At 36.1% G+C, this 12,373-nt stretch overlaps 1 long non-coding RNA gene across 1 annotated transcript; it reads right to left on the reverse strand.

Moving 5' to 3' along the window:
• Positions 1-4,225: 4,225 nt before the first annotated feature.
• On the reverse strand, positions 4,226-6,037 carry LOC121052027. The gene is made up of 3 exons (XR_005807801.1): positions 5,567-6,037; positions 5,026-5,177; positions 4,226-4,519 (listed from the first exon to the last, which is right to left on the reverse strand). It is a non-coding gene; the product is annotated as an uncharacterized LOC121052027 (long non-coding RNA).
• Between the last annotated feature and the right edge of the window lie 6,336 nt (positions 6,038-12,373).

Raw genomic sequence — 12,373 nt, forward strand, 5'->3', positions numbered from 1 at the left:
AAATAAGAATCGAAATCTTCATTCAATCATAAAATTTCAGAATTTAAACCTTGTTCAAACATCAATGTTAACTAGAACAATCACTAACGAAATCAAACAAGGAGAATCAAAAGTGATTACAAGAAAGAAGGTTGAATTACACCGTGAATGGAGATGGTGATGTAAAACTCGAATGATGAACTAATGAAACTCGAAAGCAAGCTTCAAAAGGGCACGGCTTCAAGGTGGAATGGTGGAGATGAGCACGGCTTGGTCTTGCTTCTTCCTTCCTTGCTTGAAAACGCAGAAGATGAACTAGAGAATGGAGAGAGCTTTCGCGTATAAACTGATTTCTGAAGTAGGGGAACACTCTTGAGACGTCTAGGGTGCATAGTATATATAGGGAACGGCAATGCTTGGCCTCCAAGCCATGTATTTTCTGTTTATTTTCCAAGGAATTAAATTAATAATTCCACATAGCTTCCACCAATAAGAAATGGCCAAGTAAGCTCTAGTGTGTCATCCAACCAATCACAAAACTCCAAAATGATTCCCTAATATATTGTTGCCGAAATTCCTTGAATATATTTCTGATTTTCTTCTCATATTTCGGCCAAAATATCCTTAGGGTTTCTAGGAATGCATCTAGACGCCTTTTGGTTCTTTTCTTGATTTCTTTCCTTAAACTCCACCCTAGAAAATCTCTTGGCGTAATCTTTTATTTTCTTCTTGATTTTTCACGCCACTTTCTCTCTTCCCTTTGGTTTTCACGGCAAAGCATCCCTAGGGTTTAGGTTTTGCGTCACAAACCCTAATTTCATGGGCTTTCATGGGCCTTGATCCATTTTGCCAAAAATCCAACTCAAATCCATAGAGTTCTTGGGCCTTGTTGCTTCAACTTCAAGCCTTTTCATCCTCCAATGTCAAGACACTTCATTTTTCCATTTCTTCTTTATGGTTGCGTTGGAAACTTGCTTGGTAAGCCTTCCTCCATTTCGCAGGGTTTCCTGGTTGAAACAGGAAAGCTTATTTCTTCATTTATGCTCAATTGTGTGGCCCTTTTCGTCTCATATTCGCTCGTCTTGATGTTCGCAAGCTCCTCTTTCCATTCGTGAATTCATTTCCACTTTTTAGCTCGGAGGTCCTGAAAATAGAAACTATTACTGAAAATAGAAACTTTCCTAAAACGAAAAATAGAAACTTTCTAAAAATGAAAAATAGAAACTTACTAAAATTGAAAAATAGAAACTTTCCTAAACTAAGAATAGAAACTTGCCAAAAATGAGAAATAGAAACTACAGAAATGGAAACTTTCTACGATAAGGAACTTTCCCAATCAAAGAATGGAAACTTTCCTAAACAGGGATTTTTCAAGGAAATGGCGCAGAAAATGTAGGGAAAAACAGTTAAAACGTCGCATTAAAATGCTCCTATCAAATTCCCCCACACTTAGCTTTTGCTAGTCCCTTAGCAAAATCACAACACAGACACGACTACGACTCAACAAAAATTAAAGACTCGACACATAACAGACTCTATTGCCCTTTAACTATTTGTCTCAGCAATCTCTTACTTTCACAACACCAAGATTAGCACTTCACCAAGAGTCAATGTTTAGGCATTCGAGAGTTAATTAAAACACATAAGTTACATATACACAAGTAGGACTTGGTTGGAACAATGGTGATGGTTTCTGTTAAGCATGCTTCAAAAAAGTTTGATTCAAATCCTCACAAGGTATATCCACTCTTTCTTCTCTCAGATCATGGCAATACTTAAAAGCTTATACACTCAAGTATATGTGAAAGATAGCAAGTATATCACATATTATAAGAAACGAAAGCATATGTATATTTTTCTTTTAAAGATCTCATGAAGGATACCAACTACTTGCACAGATGGACCCAAGCCATAGGTTCAGCTCTTGTAACTCATCTCCACATCAAGGGCTGTCCCATCTTAAGGATCAAGAAGGTCTTATCAAGGGTTGTAATGGGGTCATGGCTCAAGGTTTTAAAGAAACGAAGGGTAAGGAATTCAACAAAATGTCCTAAAAACCTAGTAGAGCTCAGGCAAATGTAGAGAGACTTCTAGAAATCTGCCAAGTATGCAAAAACGTCACTATCCCATGGGGGCGTTATAAAGGGGCCTAATGTCTTCATGTTGGGCCCTAACTTCACTCTAAACTTCCTTTGATCTCTAGTGAGTTGGACAAAGGCCAAATTTTTCTGTAGTGGGCCTTCAATTCAAAGTAAACTCCAAACTCACCAAGTATGGGGGACTAAAATCCATTGATATATTTTTCTTTTTCTTTTTCTTAGCCGTACACATATTTTCATTTTTCTTTTTCTTTTTCCACGGCTTTTTCATGTATTTTTCTCTTATGGACAAGTCTACCCCCACACTTGAACTTTCACCTCTTCTCATTTTTCATCATTGACGCCAAAAATCTTCAAGTAAAGTCTCAATTTAGCTCCACTAAGTTCTTAGAACAAAGGGTAGGGTTATAGCTATACTAAGGTTTAGGTTAAATATTTTAAGGGTAATGAAAGAAAAGGCTTAACGTAGGCTCAAAAGGGTTTATCTAAGGGAGTCCCACGACGGGCACAAATAGGGACACAAGTTTATATGTCTATGGTGGTAATTCCTAGGACACAAGATTTTAGGAAAGTTTCTATTTTCAGTAATAGTTTCTATTTCCAGGACCTCCGAGCTAAAAAGTGGAAATGAATTCACGAATGGAAAGAGGAGCTTGCGAACATCAAGACAAGCGAATATGACACGAAAAGGGCCACACAATTGAGCAGAAATGAAGAAATAAGCTTTCATGTTTCAACCAGGAAACCCTGCGAAATGGAGGAAGGCTTACCAAGCAAGTTTCCAACGCAACCATAAAAAAGAAATGGAAAAATGAAGTGTCTTGACGTTGGAGGATGAAAAGGCTTGAAGTTGAAGCAACAAGGCCCAAGAACTCTATGGATTTGAGTTGGATTTTCAGCAAAATGGATCAAGGCCCATGAAAGCCCATGAAATTAGGGTTTGTGATGCAAAACCTAAACCCTAGGGATGCTTTTCCGTGAAAACCAAAAGGAAGAGAGAAAGTGGCGTGAAAAATCAAGAAGAAAATAAAAGATTACGCCAAGAGATTTTCTAGGGTGGAGTTTAAGGAAAGAAATCAAGAAAAGGTTCAAATGGCGTCTAGATGCATTCCTAGAAACCCTAAGGATATTTTGGCCGAAATATGAGAAGAAAATCAAAAATATATTCAAGGAATTTAAGCAAGAATATATTAGGGAATCATCTTGGAGTTTTGTGATTGGTTGGATGACACACTAGGGCTTACTTGGCAATTTCTCATTGGTGGAAGCTATGTGGAATTATTAATTTAATTCCTTGGGAAATAAACAGAAAATACACGGCTTGGAGGCTAAGCATTGCCGTTCCCTATATATACTATGCACCCTAGACGTCTCAAGTCACCACCAAATAATTCAGAAAATTCTCTCTACGCGAAAGCTCTCTCCATTCTCTAGTTAATCTTCTGCGTTTTCAAGCAAGGGAGGAAGAAGCAAGAAGAAGCCGTGTCATCTCCATCATTCCACCTTGAAGCCGTGCCCTTTTGAAGCTTGAACATTGATGTTTGAACAAGGTTTAAATTCTGAAATTTATGATTGAATGAAGATTTCGATTCTATTTTTGTGATTCCAACGTTGCTTATGTGTGATTGTTCGATTGAATTTGCTTAATTGATATCTCTTGTATGTTAATCTTAATTGGTTCGAAACTTTTAGGGTTTATGTATGAGTCACTATGCCAAAAAACTTATCAGACAACAGACAGAAACTGTTGTCTGATTTGGAGTGCCACCGATGTAGAGCGAGCCGCTGTCTGTTGAAAATTGAGACAACGGTGGAACACAGTTGTCTGATAAACACACAGACAACGGGTATGTGTTATAACTATTGTGTGATGGCTCAGCAGATGCCATGCGCAGCAGCTGCGGTGCTGCCTTCAGACAACAGAACTTGTTTGAGTCCGTTGTTTGTTAAGCTTTTCAGACAACGGAGCTCTAGTGTTTTCTGTTGTATGAGAGTTAATTAGAAGACTTTATTTTTTCAAAGAACCATTGTCTGATGTATGAGAATCTGTTGTATGATCATTTAAACATCCATTTACCTAATGAACAATAGTGATCAAATGGAAATAAAATTTGATGCAAACCATCAAATGAACTAGCAATACTTTAACCCATACTTTAAACTTCAAAATACATTGGATCCACCAAGATATATACATTCGTATTAGTCATTATTCCACAAAGTCATGAATCAGTGACAATTTATTGTCTTACATTGCATCAGAGACAAAAACATAAGTGTGCTAGAAATGGATACAGTGATGATTGGACTATTTATGATTGCTTGCCCACTTCGCCCACTACTAATGCTTGCTCCTGTTGCCCCTCTTTTCTTTCTTCTACTTCTGCCACCACTGATGTAATATGCCTGTTCCTGCTGCTCCTCTCTTCTTTCTTCTACTTCTGCCACCACTGATGTAATGTTAGTTAACAAGCCAAGGGAAGGAAACCTTTAAAAAATTGACTTGAGAGAATAAATTAACTTCTCTGCAATTGAATAATCTACAACCACAAACAAAAAACAACAACTCATTTCAAGAGGCAGCCTGCAATATTCCCACATCAAAAGCCACACTACACATGAGTTGCTACATGCAAGAAGTTGCAGAAAAAGAAAAAAGAAAAAGACTTGCATCTACATCGATTCACCACAGCACAAATAATTTTCAACATTTGATTCACCACAGCACAAATGAAAGACCAAATCTGCCACTTATTCCACAGATTTCTATAGCATATCTGAAAACAACTACACACCACACAGTTGCAAGTTTTCAGATCCTTTCTACCCTTGTAAATTTGTGATGCATAGAGGATTTAAATAGTTTAACCAAAACTGTCAAAACCTAGTAACCTACTACTTTGAATTTGAAATGTAATGAAGTAATTGTTAGAGAGGGAAGTTTTACTCTGGTGTCGTTGTCACAGACGATGACTTTGCGGTTGTTCATGTGAGCAATCTCAGGTACCAGAGGATCATATTTGTTTGGACATTTTAGCAGTGATCATATGGATAGAAGGACCTGCAAGCGAGATAACCAACGCATGCAACAAGATGACACTAAACAAAAAAAAAAACAAAAAAATTCATATAAATTAAGTCAGATTATTGCCTTGGAAATGGTTAAGGACTCGGAGGATAATTTGACCTCAAGGCAACTTGACAACTGCTCTGAAAGCCAATCTAAGCAGAATACAATGTTTGAACAAGGGCAAGTTGGGCCACAAAGAGATGCAATCTTAACAGTTCTACATTTGCAGAAGGAAAAGATGGGTCCTTTATTTGGCATAATTAACATAAATTGCAACTTTTTTCACGTGGATTCAATCATGGTTCTCTCTAATGCCTTCTAATCAAATCAAATAAAGAAATGAGCTGCACCTAGCAAAGATGAATAACAAAAATTTTCTTCAGAGACACACAAGTAAAAAAAAAGAGAATGACCCCACCTTCAATCTCCTCCAATGCAGATAGCATCTGAACCATGTTAGACACTAGCATCCTTGAAACATCCAAACCAGAATCATAGGCCTTCATGAAATGGTCCTTAACATCTCTCAAAAGCTCCAACAACTCCCTCCCCACTATCTTTTCCTCACTTATTACTCCTTCACCCACATCTTCCAACACAGGAATCCCTTCTTTATCTCTCACTGCCTTCAAGATTCACAGAAGGAAATGTAGTTAGAAATGGTGAAGATGGTGAGGAATGTCTTGCTACAAACAACCTTATGCCAGCTGCTACTGAGTAGAGTAAGTGAAAAACAGAACACTAGTGAATACTAAAGTTATAACTTCAGAAGATTGAAAAGAAAGTGAAACTAAATGAGAAGATAAAACCATATTGATGCGCCTGAAAGCAAGCGCATAATTTAACCCTGAAATGTCATTAGTAGTACGTAATAAATAGGGATCGTTCTATTCCGGGGATTGAGGGTACACCTGTCAATGTAGGACAAACAAACAATTAAAATTAAAACAAAGTATAATATTCACAAAGATATTCACAAGTATAAACATTATTTACGAAAAAGGGGGGATTTTGTTTTTGGATTTTCGAAAATTAATTAAGTAAAGAAAACAAATAAAACGCAAAAACATAAAAATAAAGATGGAATGAGAGAACAAAGATCAAAATCGAAACATATGATTAAAATCGATTCAAACCCTAATATTGTTCATCTAAGTCATGAGAAAGGAGTTGATCATGTGAAACATTCGAAAGCAAATGAATTCCCATTTTTTACTTTTCAATGCTAATTAACCTAAGCGAAAGCACCTAGATTAATCCTATCAAACATGCAATCAAACCCTAGAAAGCTAGTCAATCATGTCATGTTTAACGCATTACACATAGAGAAAGGCTATCAACCCAAGTGTACAACTTAGTATGGAAAAGTCCACCTAATTGCAATCCTCGTTAATTAAATTCGATCTTTGTACAAAACCTTTACTACTTTGATTCAAGTTTACACAAAACGAAAAGTCGATTTCATGTTCTTAAACCTAGCACCAATTATATCGAAACCCTAAGTGTTTGCAACCACATAAGATTAAAATACAAAAGTTATCTATAACGCAAATTTAATTAAACTAACCCACATAAGCAACTCTCGAAGAACAATAATATGAATCTTAAAATTCTCAATTAATCATAAAAATTCCAGAAATTAATATTTATTCAAACACACATGTCAACTAGTTCATAACCAACGAAATTCAAAGCAAAGGTTACAAAGGAGAATCGGATTACACCGTGAGATGGGGATGGTGGTGAACGATTGATGTGGTGGTCTCTTGAATCTCGAAAGCAAGCTTCAAGGTTGGAGATGGATGATGGATGCTCACGGCTATGCTTCTTCTCCCTTGGCCTTGCTTGAACTCGTGGAGATGACTAGAGGATGGAGAAACTCACGGCTATGCTAAGAAGATTTTCTGATTTTTTTCTAAAGTGTAAATTGTATGGGGGAGAGGAACCCTTGACGTTGAGAAAGGGGGAGTTTTATATAGGAGCATGGCTAGGGTTCACAAAGCAATCAGAATTTTCCACATAGCTTCAACCAATGATAATTCGCCAAGTAAGCTTGTGATGTGGTCCAACCAATCATAGAATGCCAAGTAAGCCTTGTGATGTGTTCCAACCAATCATAATTCTCTAAAATACCTCCCTAATATTTAATTGCCGAATTTCCTTGAAATTATTCTGATTTTCTTCATGAATTTCGGCCAACATTCCTTTAGGGAATTTAGGGATGAATCTAGACGCCTTTTTAGCTTTTCCTTGGTGCACACATATTTTCCTTCCATAAATATCTCCCTTGAATCTCTCTCCTTGATTATTTCTGATTTTCACGTTGGCAATCACACCAAATTATTCCTCCAACAATATTTCTTTCCATAAAAGTCTCCCAAGAAAATCTCTCCTTGAAATCCTCAATCAATCATCTTCAATTCCCACGTTGTCACCTTGTTTTTCCTTAAGTATTACACGGCAAATTTAATCCCCAAGGAAAATATATTTTCCTTTTTTTAAAAAAACTCTTCCTTGATTCTCTCCTTGCCATGTCATCTTCATGAAACTTCTCGTTCCATTTATGAACTCAATTCAGCTTATTTATTCCAAAAACCTGAAAATAGAAGCTTTCTAAAATAAGAAATGGAAACTTTCTTAAACTAAAATGGAAACTTTCTAAAAATGGAAAATAGAAACTACAAAACGGAAACTTTCTACAATTAGGAACTTTCCCATTCGAAGAATGGAAACTTTCCTAAACAGAGTTTTATTAAGGAAATAACGCAGAAAATATAGGGAAATAACAGTTAAAACGTCGCATTAAAATGCTCCTATCACATATATATAAAAAAAAAAACCAAATCAATCCATTTGAGAATCATAAAACCATAAGTACACATTCTATGTATATCTACATTTAGAGAGAAAGAGAGAGAGAGAGAGAGAGAGAGAGAGAGAGAGAGAGAGAGAGAGACTGAGTAATTGACATTACTTTCTGTAATTTTCTATTTACAAGAAAAAAAAAGGGAATTATATATGTACCTGGAGCTGCTAACTTTGAACTGGTGAACATGGGCACTAATTTTTCTGAAGTCTACACTTGGTTGCACTTTGTGCAATGAAAAAAAAAAGGGAAAACCTCATGAACAACAAAATCAAAGTATCCAAAAGCAAAGCATCAGCACAAAACAAAGCAACCCAATCCAAAAGATATAAAGACAGATTGAAAAAGAAAAATCTTGGGGCCTCACAGAGCTCTGGTGATATAATTCAGAAGCTTCTCAGAATCATCAAAGAACAGATACACCGCTTCCACAACAAAATCTGGGTTGCACTCATCTTAAAGCTGTTAAAGCTGCAAAACCTGGCCATTCAAAAGCCCCTTCTCTCCCAAAAACCCACCAGGAAACAAAAATTACCAAATAAAATCAAGAACACAACAAAAATCAAAACAAACCCATCTGAAAATTATTCATAAATCTCAACATTAATTTTCTGTTCCTTACCTCCAGAATTGACAGAAGCTTGTAGCTTCAACATACTCTTGTATCTGCAAAGATCCAAGCATAACTTGATAAGCGAAATAACTAGGACTCAACATCCAAACCAATTGGAACTGACATAATGAAATTAAACCAACAGCAAGGCAGCAAGAGCAATTAGAACATTCATTCATTTAATCAAGAGTAAAGCAGCAACTTACCCGAGCTTGAAAATTTCTGAATCGAACCAAGTCTCCAAGAGCAAGATCAGTTGACCACGAGCTCGATACTTCAACTGAAAACCAAGAAATTAATGAAAGAGTGAGACACAGATCGATTGTAAACCCAGAAATTCAATTCAACCCAAAAATTCATGAGACAGAGAGAGTAAGTCAAGGAGAGAGGTCGTGCAAAGTAAGAATAGCCAATCTTGCCCAATTACAAGACCGACCACAAATCCAAAACCCTAATGCAAAGTAGAACATGTAAAGAAATCTTCAATCAAATAGACTCAATCACAGAAAATACTCAATTTGAGTAAAACCCAAGAGAAATTTCAGACTTAACCTGTGAAATTTCCATAGAGAGCAACTCAGCCTCTTCTTCTTCTTGTTGCAAAAGAACGTTGACTTGATATGGGGATTGGCCTTGCCGTAGCATGTTCAGGAAGAAACAGACGATAGATTGAGACGATAGATTGAATGGAAAAGACCGAGGTTGAAAATCGAGTTGTTTCTGCTTCTTGCTTCAGATAGAGAAGAAAAAGGATAGAGGGTGGGTGGGAGCGAAAGAGAGAGAGAGAGAGAGAACGAGAAGAAAATAGAAGAAAAAGAAAATTAAAGTTAATTGGGATGTGTGAAACTGAACAGAAAAAAAGGCCAGGCGCGGGCGGGCAAATTGAAAATTCCCGCCTATGTGCAATCAAAGTAGCAGTTTTGACGTTAGGGACATACATTTCCCATTCAGACAACACAAATAAGCCATTCCGTTGTAGGAGCTTAAATCGTGTACCAGCATTTCACTCAAATATTGGCCTTTTTGGGGCTACTCACTCACATTTTGGGGTACATGTGATTTTCTTCCAAACTTGCACAACAGAAACAAAAAAATGTGTTGTATGTTATTTTGCAACTTACTCTCATACAACATATACAACAATACTGTTGTGCAAGGTGAGTCAAAATTTCGACCCAAATTTGAGCAAGGTGAGGTGGAATTTTTTTTTACATTCAGACAACAGACAAATCCTTAAAACTGTTGTACAATAATCTTGGACCCAAAAAAATTGATGTATGACCTCCTTATACAACGCCAATCTCATTAAACCTGTTGTGTGAAGCAGTTTCAGTGATCACACAACGGAAATTTTTTTTTCGTTGTCTAAAAAGTGTAGTGTGATGCAGTTTTTGGCATAGTGAGTGGTGCTAGATTTAAGAACATGATTCAGCTTTTTGTGTTATGAACTTAAATCAAAAGTAGTAAAGGCTTTGGACAAAGGTCGAATTTAATTGAAGAGGATTGCAATTAGATGAACTTTTTCATACTAAGTTGTACACTTGAGTTGATAGCCTTTCTATGTACTTCATGCGTTGAATATGTATGATTGTCTAGCTTTCTAGAGCTTGAATGCATGTTTGATAGAATTAGTCTTTGTGCTTTCGCTTAGATTAATTAGGGTTGAAAGTAAAATATGGGAAATCGTTTGCTTTCTAATGTTTCACATGATCAACTCCTTTCACATGACTTGGAAGAACAACTATAAGGTTAATTCGAATCTAATCATGAACTTGGTTTTAATCATTGTTTCTTACATTTCATTCTTGTATTTGTGTTTTTGTTTGTACTTAGTTTTAATTCTTTCTTTTATTTTTCGAAAACCAAACCCTAAAATCCCCCTAAATCGTAAATGATGTTTATATTGTGTAAATATTATACTTTGTTTTATTTTAATTGTTTAAATTGTCTTACATTGACAGGTGTACCCTCAATCCCCTGAATAAAACGATCCCTACTTGCTTATACTACTAATGATATTTCTAGGGTTAAATTATATGCTTGCTTTGAGCGTATCAATCTTCACGATTGAAATCCTTAATTGATTTGAACTCTTTCCTTGTGAGGATTCCTTCATTGAACAGACTCTTTGGCCGATGTTTGTCAGTTGGGCTTGGCCAAGCATATCTAAGATCTTTCTCAGCCCATCTGCGCAGTCACTCATTTGAACTTGGATTTCCCAACCATGTAACCGTGTGATCCACTTTCATCATCTTTTAGGTTGTTCGACCCAAAATCTCAAACCTCGGCTGTGTGATTGAACGATGTCTTTATCTCAGACTCAAAACTCTACTCTCGGTCGAGTAACCGAACAATGCCCAGTCATACGACTCAAAACTATAATCTCGGTCGAGTGACCGAGAAACTCTGATTTCAATCAATACCTTCATTTTGGCCTTATGACCTAAACTCTATATTCTCAGTCGACCTAATGCTTATTAGACTAATTTCCTTATCTCAGCTGAATGGCCAATTAATTTCATTCTCAGCCGAATGATCGAGTGACTTCATTCTTGGCCCTTACTTAATACCAGCCAAAATTCTCTCTCATCTAACAGCAAGAGCTTAGTAGGTCGATGGGCAAAAAACAGGTGCAAACAAGATATTATGCAAATTTAATGAGATAATTATTGGAATATCGTAACTCCCGTAACCTTAATATGCCCTAATATTATGAACATAATGAATTAGTAAAGGTTTAGAATAAATGTAATAAATAGTTTTTCAATGAATTGGGAGTTACACAAAGTATTTTGAAATATCGAATCAAAATTTCCAACACATTTAATTACCAAAGTGCTTTGATGTTCAAGAAGAAGCTTTGCTTAAGCCCTGACAAAGCTTCCTGATCTGTTGCAGCTTAAAAAAAGAGATCATCTACTGTTAAAGCCCAGACATTGGATACTTATTAGTAGATACACATGAACATTGCAGGTTGGTTGCTTTATTTTGATTCTTTGTATTTTATATTGCAAAACTTCCTGATCTGTTAGCCAACTCATGTAAGAAAATGCACAACCTTCAAAGGTACCAGAACAAGGGCAGCTTTTGTCTTTATTATTGGATTTTGGTTGCTGGATCTTGGCAATAATACAGTGCAGGTGAGTGTTTGAGACTATTAAAGAAAAGCACGCTCGAAGTTCAAACAATTAGTTAATAAACAGTACCATTTTACAATTGTTTTTATGTCTGAGCACAAAATGAAACTTGTAATTTTGAAGGGACCAGCGTGTGTTCTTGTAGCGAAATTATTTGATGGTTCTGTTTAATCTATTTGATGGACTTGGGGCATGTCCTCATGTAGGCAACGAGTGCATCAAAGAGGTCAATATCCAATCTAAACAACCTTCATAATCTGTGGAAGCATCTCATCTTCTAATCAACTTAGAAGGAAGAGCTGAAATTTAAGAAATTCACTTGCTTCTTTGAATCCTGCTGATGAAAGGACTGCAACTATATATATATATATATATATATATAAAGATATATTTTAATCATGCTGGTAAATAGTTTCTCTCTCTCTCTACTCAAAAGTTTAAAATTTGAGTTTAGTTGTTTTGGGGCGAGAGGAATTTGTTGATGTATTGTTGGAAATCTGAGTTTAATGGAAAAAATATATAGAATGGGATTGTGTGACTACTATTCTCTTGTATTATTTACTGTTGTGGTATTTAATGAATATTGAATTTTTTTTTTTTTGCCTAGTT

The sequence above is a fragment of the Rosa chinensis genome, chromosome 3, assembly GCF_002994745.2.
Source record: "Rosa chinensis cultivar Old Blush chromosome 3, RchiOBHm-V2, whole genome shotgun sequence".
NCBI classification, from domain to species: Eukaryota; Viridiplantae; Streptophyta; class Magnoliopsida; order Rosales; family Rosaceae; genus Rosa; species Rosa chinensis.